Source organism: Lutra lutra, chromosome 10 (genome assembly GCF_902655055.1).
Source record: "Lutra lutra chromosome 10, mLutLut1.2, whole genome shotgun sequence".
Classification (NCBI taxonomy): Eukaryota; Metazoa; Chordata; class Mammalia; order Carnivora; family Mustelidae; genus Lutra; species Lutra lutra.
Window position 1 is genome coordinate 43,488,448 of NC_062287.1, and position 21,114 is coordinate 43,509,561.

At 38.8% G+C, this 21,114-nt stretch overlaps 1 long non-coding RNA gene across 2 annotated transcripts in view; it reads right to left on the bottom strand.

The window, feature by feature from the left end:
* Positions 1-13,379: 13,379 nt before the first annotated feature.
* The window catches only part of LOC125079086 (uncharacterized), a 33,226-nt gene continuing 25,491 nt past the window's right edge, over positions 13,380-21,114 (bottom strand). For both annotated transcript variants that reach the window (XR_007121040.1, XR_007121039.1), the window contains exon 3: positions 13,380-15,103. This is a non-coding gene — a long non-coding RNA (uncharacterized LOC125079086). The remainder of the gene's footprint in view (positions 15,104-21,114) is intronic.

Below are 21,114 nucleotides of genomic sequence, written 5' to 3' on the forward strand. Positions count from 1 at the left end.
GGGAAATTGGAAGGGGAGGTGAACCATGAGAGACTATGGACTCTGAAAAACAGTCTGAGGGTTTTGAAGGGGCGAGAGGTGGGAGGTTGGGGAACCAGGTGGTGGGTTTTAGAGAGGGCACGGATTGCATGGAGCACTGGGTGTGGTGCAAAAACAATGAATACTGTTACGCTGAAAAGAAATTTAAAATGTTGGGCCATCAGATAATGAGTCACTGATTTTGAAATAAGCCCTTTCTGACCTCTGAATACCTTTCTGCTTTTCTACTAGTGAGAGCCTATTTACCTCCCGGTGTCCTTCTATCTATGAGTAGCTCCAAGAAGACAAGACTGGCTCCCCCAACTCCGTTTCCCCCAGCACTGTGTGTGTGTGTTTGTGTGTGTGTGTGTGTGTTTGTGTGTGCAGGTGCCTTCAAAACTCTTACCACACAACCCAGAAATATTCTTTGTGTTTCTCCCTTAGTGGACTGTGTTTACCATTATTCTGTTTTAAATATCTCCACAGAGTGTTTGGAACATGAGAGAAGACTAATTTCTTGTCACCACATGTCAAATCCAAGTACCATCTCAGTCCTTATCTTACTTGACCACTAATGCTGAAAATTTCTGTCCTCCTCTGCCATCTACTAAGGAGTGCTCCTCAGTGTTTTTCATTGCTGATATCCTGAGTACATATGTTTTCTAGAATTTAGTCTGTAACCCCCTTCTCTTCTGTACAGCTACTCTCCCTGAGCAGGCTCATTTCCTTCTCTCAATTTGTCTCCACACATATGACAGTGATATCCACATACCTTTTTCACAGCCAGACCTCACTGCTAAAATCCAGATCCACCCTGCATGTCTTGGCCATTTTTACCCATATGCCCTATGGGCTTTCATACTCAACATGGTCACTTATGGACTCTATAGTTTCTGGGTACCTCCCTCACCCAGGATCAACCTCCTCCTCCTGAGTTTTGTATCTCAATGAACCTCACTCTTTTTCACCCTCTTTTCTCTCTTTATCTATAATATGTTGATGACAAATTTCTTCTTATTTTGTATCTTGTAGCAATCCTTCTTTTCCTCTTCTCCATTCTCCTTCTCTATTCCATTTCCTTCCTAATTTCACACCTTTATCAACTCTTAATATGGACTATGGCAATAGTCTAATAACCGATCAACTAAATATTATCTCCAAATTATTCTAAGGTGACATTTCTAAAAGCACAGTTGTTACTATGTTACTCTCTTGGTTCATGTCTCTTCATCACCTACCGAAACAGTCCTCAGGTAGGAGGTTCTGTTCTCCATGAAGCAAACTCTGAATGGAGTTAAACATACAGAATCCTCATTAAGGAAGACCTTTGAGGTCAACAGCTGTTGAAGGGAGGAGAAGAAAGCAGGAGAGGGCAGAGGGAAAGGTCAAACTGTGGTGTCAACCTGTAGCAGCCTCTGCTCATCATCTTTTCCTAATGCTCTAACCTCCAACCAGATTGACCTACTTGCAGCTCCTCAGTTGCTCAGCTCAAGCTTTTCTGTCTTTTCCTTTAGATAATATTGACCATTCTCTCTTTGATGTCCCACAGTGCTTGGTACTACTCAGTATTACATTTTTGATTTTTATGCTTCTCTTTAGTAGATACTAAGCTTCTTGAAGTCAGGCATTCAGCTTACTCATTGTTTATCCTAGGCACAAAACATATATAACATGTATCTGGCATGTAATACCCACTTAAAAGAACAGTATGGAAAAGATGGATGGATAGAAAGAAGGATGAAAATATTATCGTCATTGTGAGACACTGAATCACTGTTCAGTTCTAGTGTAACTTTTCCTGAGAAAATGTCACTCTCTGATTTTCTGGGAGAGGAACAAGGATGAGTAGAGACGGTGTGACTTAAATAGATGAGGCCCAAGATCCAGACAAGTCAGCAAAGCCAAGAATGAGCAGTAAAATTCAATAGACAGAGTATTCAACCTTCAGGTGGTGTAGGCAGAAGGGATCAGGAAGCTGGGCTGAGGGAGAAGCAAGAAAAATCTAAGAATACAGAGGCATAGTTTTGTCATAGAATCTCAGAATGCTAGGAAAAATCTTTGAGGTGTTCATCAAACCTTCATTTCTCAGAGGAGAAATGTTAAGGTCCTAGAAAGTAAGAGATCAATTCACCCGTCTATCCATCCATGCAATTATCAGTATATTCAATATTCATTTGCAGTTAATGAGAACCTACCATGTTTAGATAGTGTGCTAGTCACTGGGAACACAAATATGAATAGTCATGTTCTTTTCTATAAAGTAGTCCTCAATGTGCTAGAAAGGAAATTGGTATAATCAAAAGACTGCAATTCAGTGTGATAAGTGCATGAATATAAGATTGTGAATTAGAGATGCCAAGAATGAAGTTCTAATCTTTTGGTGGGGGGAATTGTCAAGTGTTATGCTAACTGATGATGAGTATGAGCCCCAAGAATGAAATCAGATTTGGAGTCAAAGGTTTTGAGAACCAGCATCTCTCTACATTTTTCTCTGGGTTCAGAATAGGTAACAGATACAAGAATCTGGCAGAATCAAGAAGCTAGATTTGGCTGAACTAAAGGAGGAAGAGGAGTTGATTTCTTACATGCCAATATCTGTACTTTCACTTCTGCCTTCTTTCATTCCAGAAGTTATCAAGGGCCATGACATAAGCAGCACTACACTCATTCTAGATTTTCTTAGTTGAACTTATTTATCCAGAGTCCCTTTGTTTGTCTTTCTCTAAGAAAAAGGAAAGAAGGAAGGGGGAAAGGGAGGAAGGAAAGAAAGCCCCTAGAAACAAAGACTGATAACTAGCACCTCTTTTTCTGAGGCTTCATTTTGAACATGGCTTCATGATAGCTGTGGTAGCCCAGTGATTCCACAAGCCCTTCAGGGACCAGGCATGAAGACTGTTGCTATGAGTTACTTCAATGAGTCAGGTCAGACTGCCACAACATTTCTCAGACTTAACCTTAGGAAATAAATTGAGAAGAGGTGTTTGGTATATATTTAATCAGATGAAAATTTGCCTTAGAAATAATTAATAATGTTCTATGCAGTCATTTGGATTTGTGACTCTTAAATTTATATCAGCAGCTATTCTAACACTGAAATGCTCTTGCCAGAAAAAGCAGGGTGTGGAAAATATTAAAAGAAAATCTCAAAAATTAAAAAATTAGGAAAATAAAATATGCTAAATTGTCTAATCTCTGCTATTCAGATATAAATTGAGAATTTAAATGGCCTGTGCCCAAGTTAAGCTCAAACTGTACTCAACCAGTTTCACCATAAATATGTGTACCCTAGAATGCCAGGCAGTTTCCCATATTTCTTTCCTAATATTTTGTTCTCATTTTGAAACAGAGAAACAAGATAATGAGGAAATTATTGGGAAAGCAACTACTATTTGTCCTTGGGTCAGTTAGCAGTTAGTTAAATCCCATTGCTAGGACCAGACACCAAAACTTACTGTTACAACACAAATGTTTCCATACTTTGAAAATTAGACCACTCTTCCCTCATTTGAACATTATCTTTTCTTAAAAATTTTGCACTAAGTTGAAAAAAATTATAGATACTCATAGGACAAGATGTGAGTCTTTATAATATCTTACCATGGACTTCACTTATGACCAGCCATTAGCATGCCCACTTGTAAATCCTTAGTTGACTACAGTGAAAACAAGGTCAGTGAATCACTGAAGGATATTCAACCAACAGTGAAGTTTCACTAATATTCACCATCCTTGCTAAGGCAGGGCCAGTAGGTTCATAGAGACCATTAAAAGTTTTTTTTTAATTATTTTTATTAACATAGAATGTAGTATTTGCCCCAAGGGTACAGGTCTGTGAATCATCAGGCTTACACATTTCAGAGCACTCACCATAGCACATACGCTCCCCAATGTCCATAACCCAGCCACCCTATCCCTAACCCCCTACGCCCCCAGGAACCCTCCGTGTGTTTCATGAGATTAAGAGTCTCTTATGGTTTGTCTATCTTCCAATCCCATCTTGTTTCATTTTTTCCTTCCCTACCCCCCACAACCACCCACCCTGCCTCTCAAATTCCTCATATCAGAGAGAGCATATAATTGTCTTTCTCTGATTGACTTATTTTGCTCAGCATAATACCCTCTAGTTCCATCTACGTCATTGCAAATGGCAAGATTTCATTTCTTTTGATGGATGCATAGTATTCCATTGTGTATATATATACACCACATCTTCTTTATCTATTCATCTGTTGATGGACATCTAGACTCTTTCCAAGGTTTGGCTGTTGGGGACATTGCTGCTATAAACATTCAGGTGGGCGTGCCCCTTCAGATCCCTACGTATCTTTAGGGTAAATACCCAGTAGTATGATTGCTGGTGACCATTCAAAGATTTTAACAAGGATAGAAATTACATTCTGTCTAATCCCATGTCAAATCCAAAAATAAACTAACCAGCATCTTGACTTCTTCAGTCTTTTAGTTTCAAAAACAAAAACTACCCTAGTTCAAACATCCTCCAAAGAAAATTTAAGGTAAAAACATCATCAGGAACATAAAAATAGAAATGACTGGACATTTCACCAAGGATTCCACAACTTCTGAAATTTTCTAGTATCATGTAATTATTCCAGAAAAGACACAAGCTTTCTGAAGTCTAACCTAAACTTCTTCATACAGATAAAAATTTAGTCTTTTCTGACCTAATTCCAGATATCCTGGGGAATAACTTTCTCCTCTTCATATGAAATACTCTGTCTTGATTTAAGATTTAGGGAGTTTATTTATTCTCTGGCTTTTCTTTCTACATCTATGGCTCTACTAATAAAAAGAACATGCCTATGTACACATTGTTGTCAGAAATAGTTTTGATAGAGACAGAACTAACATTTATACTCCTATGTAAGTAAAACATTACCTGCCTTTCTCCAGACCCTTTTCACATTCTTAGGATGGCCCTTTAGTCTCTCAGGATGGCTTCTTACATTGGATCATAAATAAGGCCTCTCTGACTACCAAGTGCCTATAACAACACAAGACATTCCTTCTTCCTGAATCCTAAACTCCTTCCAGTCTTTGCTGAGTTCTAGCTAAGATTCTAGCCAGAATATTTCAGACACCCCAGGATTATGGCTCATGGAACCCTGCTGGTGTTATGTCTTTCCTCTCATACTCCCAGATGAGGCAATAATAGGGTACAAACGTGATTTCTTTATCAGATATAAAGACCTGTCCAGTGGATTCAACAAGGCCAATTTTCTACTTCCTATGATCTAAATTCCACAGGGTCCAGGAGATCTATTTATGGGACAACAAAGCTGGGAACCCATTCTTAATGATAGACAATCTGGGATGAGTTGCTATGGTTAGACAGAGATACTGAGAGATGGAGGAGCCAGGGAAAGAGGAGAGAATAATATACAAATTGATGTCTTTGTTGAACAACAAAGCTATGACTTCCAAGATGTTATTCCTAGGTACTTTGATTATATTTGAAATGAGGATCTTAAGCCCCTTGTGACAGGTGGGGTGACTGTATAACTTCCAAGGGCAAACTCTCAGTCAGCCTGTGCCAACCCCTGTGCAGCTCCCAAAAGGGTCTCTGTGAGTATACCAGTGTTCTCACCCATAACTTGGGGGGACCAGTGACTGGAAAGATCCAAGTACCTTCATCCTTTGTGTTGCCTGGGGTAGCTTTCACAAAGATATTGTTCTCAGAAGAGCTGTTAGTGGCAGCATGGTAAAAACCCCATTTACTTTCATCTTTCTAAAATCACTAAATACTCCATTTTGCTGTAATTTTTCAGTGATGATATTCTAAGCATTTGAAAGCAAGAATAGTTTCTGCTTCTGATAGATGAAGCCAGATGGACTCAATAATAATTCTTTTAAATATACTCTAATTTGGGATCCTGCCTTTAAGCCACATATCACAATATCGCTTCCAAAATCTTAAGGCTGTGAAACAAATACTTTGTTAGACTCTCTCAAAAAAAATTAAAAAAAAAAAAACGGAAATGATGTCAGGGTACTAAGAAAATTAGTTCTTTAGAATAAGTAAGAAGGAATGAAAGGATGGTGAGGGTAAAGCTTGGCTTTCAGAATAGAAAGCCACAAAAGGAGCCAGGAAGAAATGGAATATTTTTGAAATGAGACAAATGGCTTTATGCTTCTTATATTAGCTATTAACTGCTGGGACTCATTAGATATACTATGCAAAAGGCAATAATTGAATGTGCGAACACTCTGCGGTGCCACAATGGCATTCCTATTTCTAGCGTCCACTGTAATTATGAATCCTCCTTGATATATGGGACTCAGAAAAGTCATGGTCTGACTTCAGAATCAAGTTTGCCTGGTTCAAGACATTTTTATTCTAACTCTAACTCATGGAGGTAGACATTCCAATTTACTGGATACAGAAAGCCTCTTTGGTACTTCTGAGCACAGCACAGGAGATCTTCCCAAAGGGGTTTGAGGAGGTAAGGAAGATGAGAGACTTCACGTTCTACCAGAGCTCCAGTGCTCCCATCCTTTACCAGGCCTAATAACTGTTCCTCATTGAATCCCACATGGTTTCTAAGTGCCTCACCCTGTCTTGTAGGGTGTTCTCTCGCACAGAGTCCCTTCCTCCATAAGGCCAGTTCCCTGGACTTAAAGCTACTTATCAGTCTTTTCAGCCATCACTGAATAACCTCAGCCTGATGGCCTTTTCTGCCTGTATTTAAATTTAACCTACCAACTTCCATCAACTAAGCCATTCCTAAAACTCTCCCTCTTTCCAAAAAAAAAAAGAAAAAATTTCTCTCCATGAATAAATAGCACAATAGAACTAGCTGTCAAGTCCTGAGTCTCCATTCACAACAATCCTATGTGTGCAGGATGCTGAGGTTTCAGTCAAAAAGTTCTCAGATTTCAGTTAATACTAAGCTTGGAATAAACCTGGGTAAATGGGCGGCAACTGCTAAACACTTCTCTTAGTCCTAGGTTGCACTGGGAAAAGTATAATGGCCTAAGAGAAATAACAGTCCTTGTACATGTGGCATCAATCATGTGTCAGTCAGCATATAACACCTGGAAAGTGTGTTCACATCTGGAATATTGACAAAACAGAGTGTATACCAAGAGAGACAAGCAAAGTACTTAGTGACTTAGGAAATGTGTCCAAATAACAATAGAAACATCTAGGGATATAGAAGACCAATGGGCCATTTTCCCATCCAGATTGTTCCCCTTCCTATCTTATTTTCTCTTCTGTCCCCATCTTACACCATGCCCTGTCATAGGCACTGAGGAAACCAAGATGATAAGGCTCATCTCTGGTCCATTCCCTGTGGCTGCCAGCCACTCATCCTCAGAATTTAAACACTGGATGCAATAGTACAACTCTGTCACAAACACCTCATGCTAGTTTAATTGTGATGGGGGGCACTTAAACACACTTGAGTTAATACTGTTAGTTGAATAGACATTATTGCATAATGGAAAGAATATGGGCTTTCCAGTCAGATAAGATTGAGTTAAAATTCCATTCTGACCAATCCTATCTGTGAAATGTATATTTGGAGAGAGTTTGGCTTATGTGGCGATGACCACGATTCAAATGACACTGGTGAATGCACCCAGTAAAAGGTCGGGTGCATTGTAGTGACTCAAAGATGTTAGTTTCTAAATCTCTCTGTTCTTACTAGTCTGAAAGCTCCTCTGAATTTTTTTAATTTAGCTTGACCTATTAATCCAGGGCCTAATGCACCTGACAAACTCTTGTTGAGTTCCATGTTTCACTAGATGAGTTATAGTTCTTTGTCTTAGAGGACTGTTGGAAAGATGAGCTACATTAAGGAATAGGCTTGCTTTCTAAGAACTATAAAGCATCACACCTTTATGTGACGGGGATGATGATCATGACCACAATAAAAAGGGCACCATATACAATTGTCAAATCCAGTGCCACAGACAGGAAGTCTAAAGAATGAATAACTGTTAATGATAATGATGGTAGCTTGCCTCATTAGGTTTAACAACTGGTTTAATCCTCACAGCAACTCTTTGAGAGAAGTACTGTAATTTCTCCCCTTAAAACAAAGAAATTGTGGTACCAAGGGATTCAGGAATAAGAGAACACATCTAATAAGTCAGGAAACTGTGATTCATGGTCTGACTTCAGAATCTAGGCTAAGTATAAAAATCCCCTTTTCAGATCAAAGCCAGGGTGGTACCATACCTTTGGTCAATGGTCTCTGCATGTTCCATTCATATACATCAAAACAAGCTGCATTATTTTTTGCAAATCCTGAGACTGTTTCCAGCTCATTCTGTACATCCTTTGCCATGCAAAAAATAGGTCTCTTTGCACCCTGAGAATAATGGACTGAGCTTGGCAGAGACTATCATGATGAAAGCCACTCTGGCTGACTGTGGTTCTATTCACAGACTTTCAATTCTTCTGTCAAATCCACTTGTTCTGCGCACTTGAAAATGGCTGTGCTTTTTCCCCAGGCAACTCCTCAAGCAAACACTGTTGCTCTTTCCTGTCACCAGGCTTCATGGATAATTGGAAGGTGTCCGTGAGTGTTGGCATTTCCACAGCAGCTGTTGACTCACTCTCATGCACAACGGGAGAAAATGCCTTAATTTCTAAAGAAACAAATCTTCACTACAGTCCACTCGAATGGATATGGATTGTGACAGTCCACTATGAAATGACAAACATACTTATGAAATCTTCCTTCAGCCGTATGGATCCAAATGATCCTGAAAACAGAGCCAGGTTCTGGACAGGCAGGCTTAGTGTACCTAAAATGACTGCAATATGGCATGCCAGAAAAAAGGCAAAATAGAATTTCCAAGGGTTTTCATAAAAATTGCATTGAACTATTGGAGAAACTATAAGTTACAGTTTATGGACTTGTTCTATGGCAGGAACTGAGCTAGGCACTTACCTCATTTGTTCTTCCATCCATTGATTCATTCTTTCGAGAAAATGATAAACCACCTACATACAGTGTGCTGGGAGCTGTGGTAGGGGCTTGGAATAAAACAGTAATATTACATGGTCCCTAACATCATAGAGCTCATAATCTAGTGGAGGAAACAAATGTTAGACACATTGTTAAAAAGTAATTTTTTTCTAAAATGAAATATGATTAACATATAATGTTATATTAGTTTTAGGTGTATAAGGTAGTGATTTGACAATTCTATATATTATTCAAAGCTGACCACAGTAAGTGTAGTCACCATCTGTCCCCATATAACATTATTAAAATATTATTGACCATATTCCCTATGCTGTACTTTTCATCTGGGACTTATTTTATAAATGTAAGTCTGTATCTTTTAATTCCTTTTATCTATTTTTCCCAGCTCCCCTCACTCCCCTCTGGGAAAATGTCCATTCTCTGTATTTGTGAGTCTGTTGTTTTTAGATTTCTTTTTTTTTTAAAGATTTTATTTTAATTCCACTTAGTTAATGTACAGTGTAATAGTAGTTTCAGGTATACAATGTAGCAATTCAACACTTGCATGCGATAGTTGGGGTTCATTACAAGTGCATCCCTTAATCCTCATCCCCTATTTAAACTATCCCCTGCACCCTGCCCTCTGGTGACCATCAGGTTTTCTTTAAGGTTAGGGGTCTGTTTATTGGTTAACTTTTTTCCCCTTTGCTCCTACGTTTCTTAAATTTACATAGGAGTGACATCATATAGTATTTCTCTTTCTCTGACTGACTTACTTCACTTCTGTAATACTTTGTAGCCTTATTCATAACATTGCAAATGGTTAGATCTCATTCCATTTTTATGGTTGAATAATATTAATATATATATAGAGAGAGACAGATATATATATATATCTGTCTATATATATGCACACACATCACTTTGTCTTTAATATATATGTGAATCTATTTCAGGAATTTGTATACTGTTCCACTGATCTCCGTATCTATTTTTTTAAATCATTTTTTAAATTTATTTTCAGCATAATAGTATTCATTGTTTTTAGATTTCTTTACTGGACTCTTGTTTTTTAGATTCCACATATAAGTGAAATCATAAGGTGTTTGTCATTCTCTAACTTATTTTATTTTATATACAACCCTCTAGCTCCATCCATGTTATCATAAATAGCAAGACCTCGTTTTTTTTTATGGCTAATATTACATTGCAGATATATACCACTTCCTCTTTATCTATTCATCTGTAGATGGACATGGCTTATTTCCACATCTTGGCTCTTGTACATATAGCTGCAATAGACATATGGGTGCACATATCTTACCAAATTAGTGTTTTCATTTTCTTTGGGTAAATACCCAGTAGTGGAATTACTGGACCATAGGTTATTTCAGTTTTATTTCTTATGGGATAAAGGTAATTATTTAAATTAAAATTATGAAGTCTGAAAAGGAGAATTATTAGGCCCTCTCTATAATTCTCACTGGAGGAGATAGTTGAATTAAGATGAGAAGTATAAGTGGAGGTCAGAAGGAAAAGCAAGATGGTGAGGAACAGAAGAAATTACCTGGGAGAAATCATTTAAATAATTTTGAAAGGCAAGTGTTATTCTTTCATTGTAGAGCTAAGGACACTGAGGTGCAGAGTGAATTAGTAACTTGCTTAAGATCACACACTAGTAAATACTAAATCTACTAATTTGAATCCAAGTAAACATTTTTTTCCCTAATAATTTATTTTCCATAGAAATTACATACCAGAAGATCTTTCTACCCATCATTAATACTTTACCTTTAAAAAGAGATACTCTTTCTGTTGCCAAGGATTTCTTTTTCTCCATATCCATGGACGATAATAGATGAACGTGACTTTTAACTTCAAAAATGACACCTGTGGGGCACCTGGGTGGCTCAGTGGGTTAAAGCCTCTGCCTTCGGCTCAGGTCATGATCTCAGGGTCCTGGGATCGAGCCCCACATTGGGCTGTCTGCTCAGCAGGGAGCATGCTTCCACCTCTCTCTTTGCCTGCCTCTATCTGCCTACTTGTAATCTCTGTCTGTCAAATAAATAAATAAAATCTTTTAAAAAAATGACACCTGTATTGCTCAAGATACATAACCAAAAGGAACTAGTAATACTTGGTTTCTTTTCCATCTCTAAGAAAAGGAAAAAACCTCTTCTGTCCTTTTTAGAATTCTCTTCACTGATAAGGATTTAATTCTGATATATTAAAGATAAAATTTTTTAAAAAGCCAGATATCATAGTTGATAGTTGTGTGAGGTCCCGGTATCCACAAAGATAGAGATACCAATGGTTTGAGTTGTGAGCACCTGAATGTATCAAGGAAATAATTTGCCTTCCATGTTTTAAGGCATCTTATTCCTGGAAATCTTCTCTGTGCCAAAATTTTTTGGCTTACAAAGAGATGATAATGGTAGTAATAACACCAATCACAACAGTAGTTATCATTCAGTGGGAGCCTGTGTATAGGCACTTAACATTTTATTGATGTTTAAGACACACATTTTTTGGTCTTCATAATCAATGACAACTTAAAATTGTAATTTTCTTAGTTATAAGTGAAACAATGCATGCTTCTTATAATCAGTGATTTCTTCAAATCAACATTGACAACATATTTCTATTTGATCTTCACACTAACCTATTAGGAAGTCCCAATACATTTCTTTTATAAATGAAGAAACTGAGTCTTCAAAGGTTCAGGTAACATATCTCAGATTGCACAGCCAGTAAGTGGCGAGAATGATTCTGACCCAGATTTGTTTGACTAAAGTTTGTGTTTTCTTTAGTCTTTGAAACACAATTGTGTCTTAGAGGTTTGCCTTAAAATGACCTAGGTACGCAAATGGTCATCGCTGGATCAAATGTTGTTTTCTGTGGTCATGTCACTGCATGTGCAAATTTATTACATGTGCCTGATTTCAGATGTGACCTCCTCAGTCACATAACATGAGGACATTTTGGATGGTATACTAGAAAGAAACCTAAAGTTCCAGTTGAATTTACAAAACAAATGAATAAATCTCTAATTAAGCAGTCTGTATCTCATAGCAATTTGGACTAAAGGCTTTTTTTTTTTTTTTCACACAATTTGGGTTCAAATTTTGTTTCTTCAACTTTGCAAGTTTGAGCAAATCATGCACCTTTTTTGAGTCCCGTTTCATAGTCCATTGTATGGTGCATTCAGTGTTTATACAAACTATCATGATGTCAGCCGGTACAGACTGGACCCAGAGTCAGAAAAATGAGCAGATGCACAAGCCCCCTCCCTTAGAACACTGCGAAGAGCACGCTTGGGTTGACCCACAGCTGGACACACCATGCAGCTACGGTCCAGGAAAGGATCCTCTCTCCACACAGGGACAAGGAAAGGGAGTCTCTGTGTCACTGCTGACACTTCTGCCATGAGTTCTAGGCATTGAGGTATTAAGTGATTTGTGTTTGCACAGCTGCTGGGATAATGGCACCTCCTCTACCAACGCAAGGGCACAGAGCCACAAGCTTTACTTAGTACATGCTGGAAAACCAGGATAAAAGGGTCAGCAGTTGCATGAGAAATTAAAATATCAATACTGAAGCTCGGGATTATTTTGAGAATTTAATTAGAAAATACAATTGCTTAGCAGCACGTAGGATATGGTAAGGTTTCTGTTAATGATGATATCAGTGATGGTGATGATGACCGTATTTGAAAAAGACCACTTCATCTTAGATTCTGTTAAAGCACTGATTCTTCACTCTGTGTTAGGCACTATGCTAGTGCTAGGCAAATTATCTTATTTAGACTTCATAAAAACCATAAGGATATTTCTATCTCCATTTTTTAGATGAAAAAAATGAGAGCTCAGAGAGAACACCCAGGTTTTCTGATTCCAAGTATGCCATGACACTGTCAAGTCTTATTAAAAAGAGTCCTTTCCATAAAAATATTTGTCATAGGATCACTTTTCTTTATAAGATTTTCTGTATTTCAAAGTATTTTATGCACATTTCCTCAGTATTTATTTGCCATCCTATGGAAATGAATTGTTGAAAATACAATATGTGAATCAGAAACCAGATTTTATTTTTCCCCTTTCAAAACCCAACAAGCCCATTAGAAGAACTTCTATATTGTTGAGGATTTAGAGCAACTGATATTTGTAAATTGCTGGTTGGAAAACCAGCAATTTCTTATGAACATAATATATATCAACCCTGGGACCCATTAATTCCACTCCTAGATATTTATCCAAGATAAATGAAATAAATGTCCAGAAAATATTTATACATGAATATTCATAGTCACTTTGTTCATAGCTGTACAAATCTGTAAATGGCCCAAATGCTCATCAGTCACAGAATGGGCAAACAAAATGTGGTAAACTCATATTATGGAATACTACTCACAACAACACAAATGACTCTTAAAACTCATTTTTTCCAGTGAATCATTTCTATAATGATGGTATTCAGAACAGTGGCTGCAGCGTGTGGGGGATTGACTTAGAAGGGGCATAAAGAAGTGTTCTTAGATGACGGAAGGGCTCACTCTCTTAGTAGAGTGTGGGTTAGGTCAGTGTAGAAACTTAAACCTCATTGAACTGCAACAGTTAAGATCTGTACCTTGGACAGTATATAAATTATATGCTGTACTAAAAAGAAAACACAGCAGATGCCAGAATTAGATTCTAGTATTTTACTTCATCTCTTCAGATTGAAGATTGTTTTTAAAGGATATCCATAAGGAGAAACACTGAGATGATTTTTATTAAGTTCCAAGCCTAAGTGCTTTTACCGCTATGGCAGAGATTGGTAATTACCCCCCTCCATTATCCAGTCACCCCTTCTGCTTGTGTAATTCCCAAGTTTAGGTAGACACATGGATCACCAGCTAAAGACCACACTCCTCAGCCTTTCCAGAAGATAGGTGTGGACATGGGCTCTTAGGATCTGCCTAATTGAACATAATGTGTGTAACTTCTACATTATGACCTTAAAAGGGAGAAAGTGTACTTTCTCCTTCCCTTCACACTTTTCTGCTGTGAAAGATATACTTCCAGCAGAAGGATATTGAACCAACCTCAAGCATGTGCCTATGACAAGGATGGAGCATTGATATAAGAGGAAATTGGATTGTCTCTCACAGCCCTGGAATGCCTACAGAGACTTCTAAAGCAGAAAGAAACTTCTCTCTCGTTTAAGCTACTGTATTTGAGAAGATTGTTCTAGCCACCTAATCCATATCTTAGCATAACCATTCTTTGTTTAGGCAACCTCCTTAGGACCCTGCTTCAGGGATCCACTAACATCTGCTTGAGGAGAGGATTGCAGAAAGGTCTGGAGGTTCTGCCAGATCATTGGTTCTTACACTGGGTTCTTGGCCCTCAAATGAACCTCTGCTCCAAATGAAGCAGAATCTCTGAGAGAGATACAGCCTACCCCTGTTCTCCAGCTACTCCATGGCTCGCAAGCTGCTTCAGAAACATTCTGCGCCAGGTGCAGGGAACTCAAACAGCCAGCAGATGAACCTTCGTAGTGAACCTTCCAGGCTTCATTTCTCTAGAGAAAGACTATGGAGCAAACGCAGAATCCTTCCTCAATGTTTTTTTTTCCTGTGGCTGCCCAGAGATTACTTCCTGTCAGTCAGACCTGGCTTTCAAGGTTTCATTCCATCTCACCAGTTTAGAGTTTGCTTATTTTAGCTTCATTTGCTCCTGGTTTTGACACAGCAAACTTGTGCTCTCTCACTACTTTTTAATCTGCCTACATGATCACCTCTAGGTCAATGTTGACTTTCCTGAAGTGAATGAGCCCAAGAGACTTAATTAACCTCTTTAGATATTTCCTTTCACTTGGCAAGTTCCAAAGTCAATTCCTTTTTTTTTTCTTCAGTACATTTTATCTTCAAGGAAGCCTTGAGTTAGGCAGAAAGTTCTAGCTTCACCATTTGACAGATGAGATACTTGAGGCACAGTGAAGAAAATAAATATGTCCAAGATTACATAAAGAGATGGTACGAAACAGGGTGTCCTGGTTACAAGTCTAATACTTATCTTCATGAAACTATGATCTCTCTCCTTTGTATCTCATTTGGAAGGCAGGATTGTAGATATAAGTAGAGTACCCACTCTCTAGGTGATGAACTGATGAGAAAGGACAAAAAAAAAAGAGTTTAAATTCCAATAATTTAATCCTCTTTCCCTATTTTGGTAAATGGCACCACCATGAATCCAGCTCCCTGAGACAGAAAAAAATAGACTTGATCCAAAACATTTCCCTTTTAAGCATTTCCCACAACAATCATCTGCCAAGTTTTATTCATGTGACCTTTTTATTATTTCAAAAGATATGCCCCACTCCTTCATCCTGACCATTACTGAATAAGGTCTTTATGATGTTCAGTCTGGTTTAATCAATAACATTAGAACTTTTATCCTCATCTCTATTTTTTATCTCCTCCAATCCGTCCTGCATCCTGCTGCCTCATGATCTTTCTATAATCTGACCCTGACACTTCCTGCTTGAGCTGTTCTAATTGCTTCCTTGAATTTTCTGGGTGAGATTCAGATTCTCTGTCCTTGCATGCAGGACTCTGCCTACTCAGAAGCCCACGCAATACTGCAGGTTCCTTTCTTTCCCTTTGCTGCATTCACCCTTCGTTCTGCCCATACCAAGCTACTTGAGGTTTCTCGAATGTGTCGTTCTATTTGCTATCTTTCTGCTGACATCTGAAAATTCAATATATTTGGAGACCAAGAGAGTCATATAAGTGTGTAAAATCACCTAGGTGTAAGATGATAGGGAGCAGTAGAAAGTGTGACACGTGTGCAAAAAAGCATGGAAAGTCAGATTTCAACCCTGTGCTGAGATCACACAGAACTGCTGTGAAACACCATTCCAACTGCAGCTGCCAGATTGGTACCCTTGACGCCTCCGTGCTTGCTGAGGCAAGTACCAACAGTGTCTATCCCCTGTGACTTTGTCTCATTTGGTCCATGGAGTCTTACAGACTCAACTTCTCATCCTTTCCTCTGATCCCAGGCCTCCTCTTTGGGCATCAGTCTTCTCATGTGTGCCCTTTTACATGTCTTTGCCACCTCTATGGCCAGCCGAGAGCCATGACGGTAGAGGCTGCTTACATCTTGTTTTACCTCCACTTCCAGTGCTTACCACACAACTTGTGCTCAATAAACATCTGAGTGGATGACTGTGTGAGTAAATTAGTCTTTCTGAATGGGAGGAATGTCAAGGAATAAAAGGCCTGGATTTAGGGTTCACAGGGAATGAGTTTTCCTCTGTCATACCTACCCCATTTTCATGGTAGAAGGAATGTTTTCCAGAGCTCTGAGGTGTACCATTTCTCTTTAAGGTCCCCATGTTCTACTTTTCATTTTAAACAGCTAAATGTCAGCAATCTTGGCTTATACAGAAATATCCTTCTTTTCCTCAAAATCACAACTAAGATTTTGTTTTGTTTTCTTTTGCAGTTAATTGACTGTCACTGAATGGTATGTAACAGAGAAATGCCCCCTCATCAGAGTTTCATTTCCAAACAAGTACCACATTATGAAAAGCGATTAAATATTAAGATCATAATCTCTTCATCTTCAGTAATCTATGTGTGTATAATGTAGCAAGTTAGAGAGATAATGGGATCATAATTGGCTGAGAAAATGAGGTTGGAGGAATTCTGACATGAGATGGGCTTCAGGAGGAATGAAGGAGGCAAACGTTCAGTGTCCTTGGACATGAGGAGAAAGAAAGTGGCTAATGGAATCCTCGTAGGAGGTGGTGTGCCTTATTGAGGTTGGTAAGAAATTGGGGAGGGGGAAATAAAAAACTTACGAATTGCCCCTAGAAGAAAAGGAAAGGGCTCACTTTTCCCCTGGAAATTTGGGTGTTTCATAAATACTGGGTGCCTAATAACTAGAAAATCACAGCTCTCCTGAATAGCAAGAAAGCAGAAATAGAAGAGACATCCAGGATTGAAGTTGCAACAGAGCAAGGCAGATTGTGAAGGGAATAGGGGCAGCAAGCTGCTGCCTAGTTAGAATGAGATCATTAAGGGAATGTGATTGTAATCAAGCTACTTCTGTGCATGACACCAGGATCCCACATCTGCCTGAGACAACAAGCTCTGAAGATATCACTGATTGAAGTTGGAAAAATGGTAATAGGAAATCGGAGCCAGACAAACTGTTTTTCTCTGAATTAAGTGATGAGGGTACCTCAGAACACAGAAAGGCCTGTTATAGAAAGAGTCACGAGAGACTGTCAAAAATCTTTTGTTCTATTCCCCTGCCTTCAGGAGGAAGGACCTGTAAGCTAACATGGGTAGAAGTGAAGATCTGCTCAACTGGCAGCAAAAGAGCTCCTTCCACTAAACCCTCTAAGGAAGGAATTATAGGAGTCTTTACCTAATTGGAGTATTTTTTTTTCTATTTATTGGGGTAAATTCTGAAGACCAGAGAAGTAGCAAATGTGTCAATTCTCTGTTGTCTATCACTTTCTGAGACATTCAACAGGGATCTAGCTGGCAGAGCATTGGACTCTAGGAGATATACCATAGTCCTTGGGCACTGAGACTTTTAAGCTGCGTGGTTGGGGAAGCACCAGCCCCTGTATTGGCACAACCAAAGACTGGGGTCCAAGCCTTGTGGTTAATCATGTAGTTATTATGACTTGGAAAGAACTTTGGCCCCCAGCCCTTTTCCATGACCTGAGCATTTACAGTTGGAAAAGACACCCACCTCTAGTGTGGCTAGACAGCTGAGGTCCTATGCCATTCACTCATTTAAAACACTTCAGTGGCCTTCCACTGCCAATAGAATAAAATCTAGACTCTGCATCGTGGCATGCATGGCCTTTCAGGGTCTGAGGCCCACCCACCTGGTCAAACGGATCTATTCCACTCTCTCACATACTCATTCTATTTGGGCACAACTTGAAGGCCCTCCTTTTCCATGTCCCTTCACCTTTGCACATATATTCATTTTGCCTTCAATATTCCCATTCACACATACCTTGCGAATTCTTACCTTCACTTTGGCACCTGTTCTAACACATGCTTCTCTTACTATGATGAAATAGATTCCCTCAAAAGATCTACTTCTCCCCTTTCTTTGGCCACCATGCACCTCATGCATTCCTCTATCATTGTACGTGTGATTCAATGCAAGAAATCACTTAGAACAGCACTTTACAAATAGAAGCATTAGTAGATGTTAAATGGTAGTACTTTTTAATCATTTTGCAATTATCAGTTTATATATGCATCTGTCTCTACTATTAGACTATAGACACCTTGTTTATCTTCTCACTCTCAGTGCTGTCTCTCCAGCTCTGTCTCTACTTAGAATACAAGTAACTTTTATTTTTATTCTCAGGTGAAGGAAAGCTATTGTGGTATGAAAAGTTTTAAAGGGAAGAAGTACTTGAGTTCAAATCCTAACTCTTCCATTTACTCCCTGGGATTTGCTATATAAATCATAACAACTTAAATCTTTAGCTTCCTCATTTTTAAAATAGGGGGGAAAACAGCTACATCATAAATGTTTTTTTTGGTCGATATGGAGTCATATTTATTTTCTGGCCCATCATAAGATAGCATGTGTGTCTGACTCTGACCTCGAAATAAAAATGAAAATCATGAGGATGCTGGAGATGGGAATGTGTTAACATGAGAAATTTATTAGAAGAGAAAGTTTTTCTAAACTTCAGAGATCATATATTTTTTAAAAAATGAGTCATATAAACTTTCTTAAGCAACTTTGTTCTTTTACTGTGAAATACAAAAGGATGTAATTGTGTGCATTTGGCAAAGATTCTTACTGTTAATGTGAAATTTGAGGAAGTCCAAGCTGCAATCTAGATTTTTAAAAAATCTGATCCAAAAGAAAAGTATTCATTGCCTTTAGAAAGTGACTCAGTGAAGAAGTACTTGAGCTCGAGGGGAAAGAATTTAGGACATTTAAACTTAAAAGAATAATACTTCTTTTTGAACCTGATGCTGGAGGAATCAGGAAGAACTAATTTTTTGGATAAGTCTGGTACTCCCTCTCTCTCCTCTTCCTCCCTGCCTCCCATTCTCTTCTCTTTGCAGAGCAGTAATTATCAGAAAGAATCAGCTTTTTAAGCATAAAATACCAAAGACTTTAATTTACTGTAGAATCACTCCAGGTAAAATCATATTCTTTTGTTACCCATGTCTATCTTTCTGATTGAAGAATAACGGGAGGAAAGAGCTTTATGAAGGAAAGAAAGGAGAATAGCTTCTGGTTATTTAAGAGTCATTACCGGGGGAGGGTAAGAGTCTCTGTGGAGCTGCATGGTACAAAGGATGGGGGTGCATTTGAAATCTTTTCTTCCTTCTGTCAGATTTCCTATGTTTTTAGGCACAGCATTCAGCCTCATGTATTATTCCCTTGTCATACATTTGTTTGTTTTGTTTCTTAAGGATAACAACCAGATTTTACATTATTCTACCAATTAAGAAGTTGTATTTACTTTGCATTATTTTTATTGATATTCACCATACAAACTTGGTGAGGAAAGGGAGACGAACACAATATCTTGCACTTAAAAGGAAATGCGGGGGCGCCTGGGTGGCTCAGTGGGTTAAGCCTCTGCCTTCGGCTCAGGTCATGATCTCAGGGGCCTGGGATCGAGCCCCGTGTCGGGCTCTCTGCTCGGCGGGGAGCCTGCTTCCTCCTCTCTCTCTGCCTGCCTCTCTGCCTGCTTGTGATCTCTCTGTCAAATAAATAAGATCTTTAAAAAAAAAAAAAGGGAAATGCAAATGCGGATTCAAGCAGTCAAGTGATTTTGCCCAAGGTGACACAATACATGACTCAAACTAGCATCTCTAAGCTCTGGACGTGGCTGGTGGTGCTAGCAGGTGCTAACTGTGGGCAGGGCAGGAGCAGCTATGCACGAGTGGTGTAGGTTCTTAACTCCAGACCCATCTCACCAAATGTTACAGCTGCTTCATTGATGCAAAAGCACCCTCTCTTGTCTCCGTTGTTTTTCTGCTCAGATGGAAGGAAAGAAGTTTACTTCTGGAAGGATTCAGAACTCATAAACTACTCCCCTGCTTCCCCCACCCCAGACACCAAAATTGCTACTAGTTTTCCTGATCATAATTAGTATTCCTTTCTTAGCAAGTCTCAATTTCTGTCATGCATGCAATGATGGAGGGTGGGGAAAGAGAACTAGGGATATGAAGCTCAGTTGTCTAGATTGAGAAGAGGCGTAGCTCACATCCAGACGATCTTTTTTGCTTTTGGATGAATGAATCTGTTTGGTTAAGTTTGGGTCGGTCCCCACAATTAGTCCAATTGCCTTTGGTCAAAACCTGAGTCAGCCGAAACAAGTAGAGTCACTTAGGTGGAAACCTTGAGCGAGTACTGGCAGACAATCCCAGAGAGGGAGTCGAGGGCTGTGAGAGCCCAAATACTGGAAATACTCAGATAAAGGAAGGAGAGAGAGTGCTTCCGGTGCAGGATAGTGGGATGTGTGTGGGTGTGTAGGGCATAGCGAATCTGCTTGGTACACTGCAGAAAGGACATTTTTCCCTTGGCACCTTATTTTTAAGACCTGGAAATACAAATATGTATGAGATACAGGTTTCAGAAATCTCAAAGACTAGAGGGCATAGTGGCGATGTACATAATTAAATGTGACACACTTGAATATATACAATATGTCTTCCAGATGCAACAGAAAAAAGTGGATTCCATCTAGATGGTTAGCAAAGACTTTAGAAAGAAGCTGAAAAAACCTTGGGAAGAAATTTAACTTGATTTATTCAACAATTTGATACTCTGTTAAGCTCTAATGAATAAAATAATTTGATTCCTTTATAAAGGATTATTACATTAAATAGGGTGGCTATGGAAGGACTCTGAGAAGAAGATGTTTATGCTGGTATCTAAAGGATAAGAGAGATCAGCTATGTGAAGGGAGGACAGAAAGACCATTCCAGGTAGATAGAATAGCACATATAAATGTCTTGCAGATAGAAGAGACTTAGAATGTAATTAAAATAGGGAGCAGGCAGAGAGTAGTAGGAGATGAGGCTGAAGAGTGTGGCCAGATCATGCAAGGTCTGCTACACAGAATAAGTTCAGGATTTACTTTAAGTGCTGTGGGCAGCCGG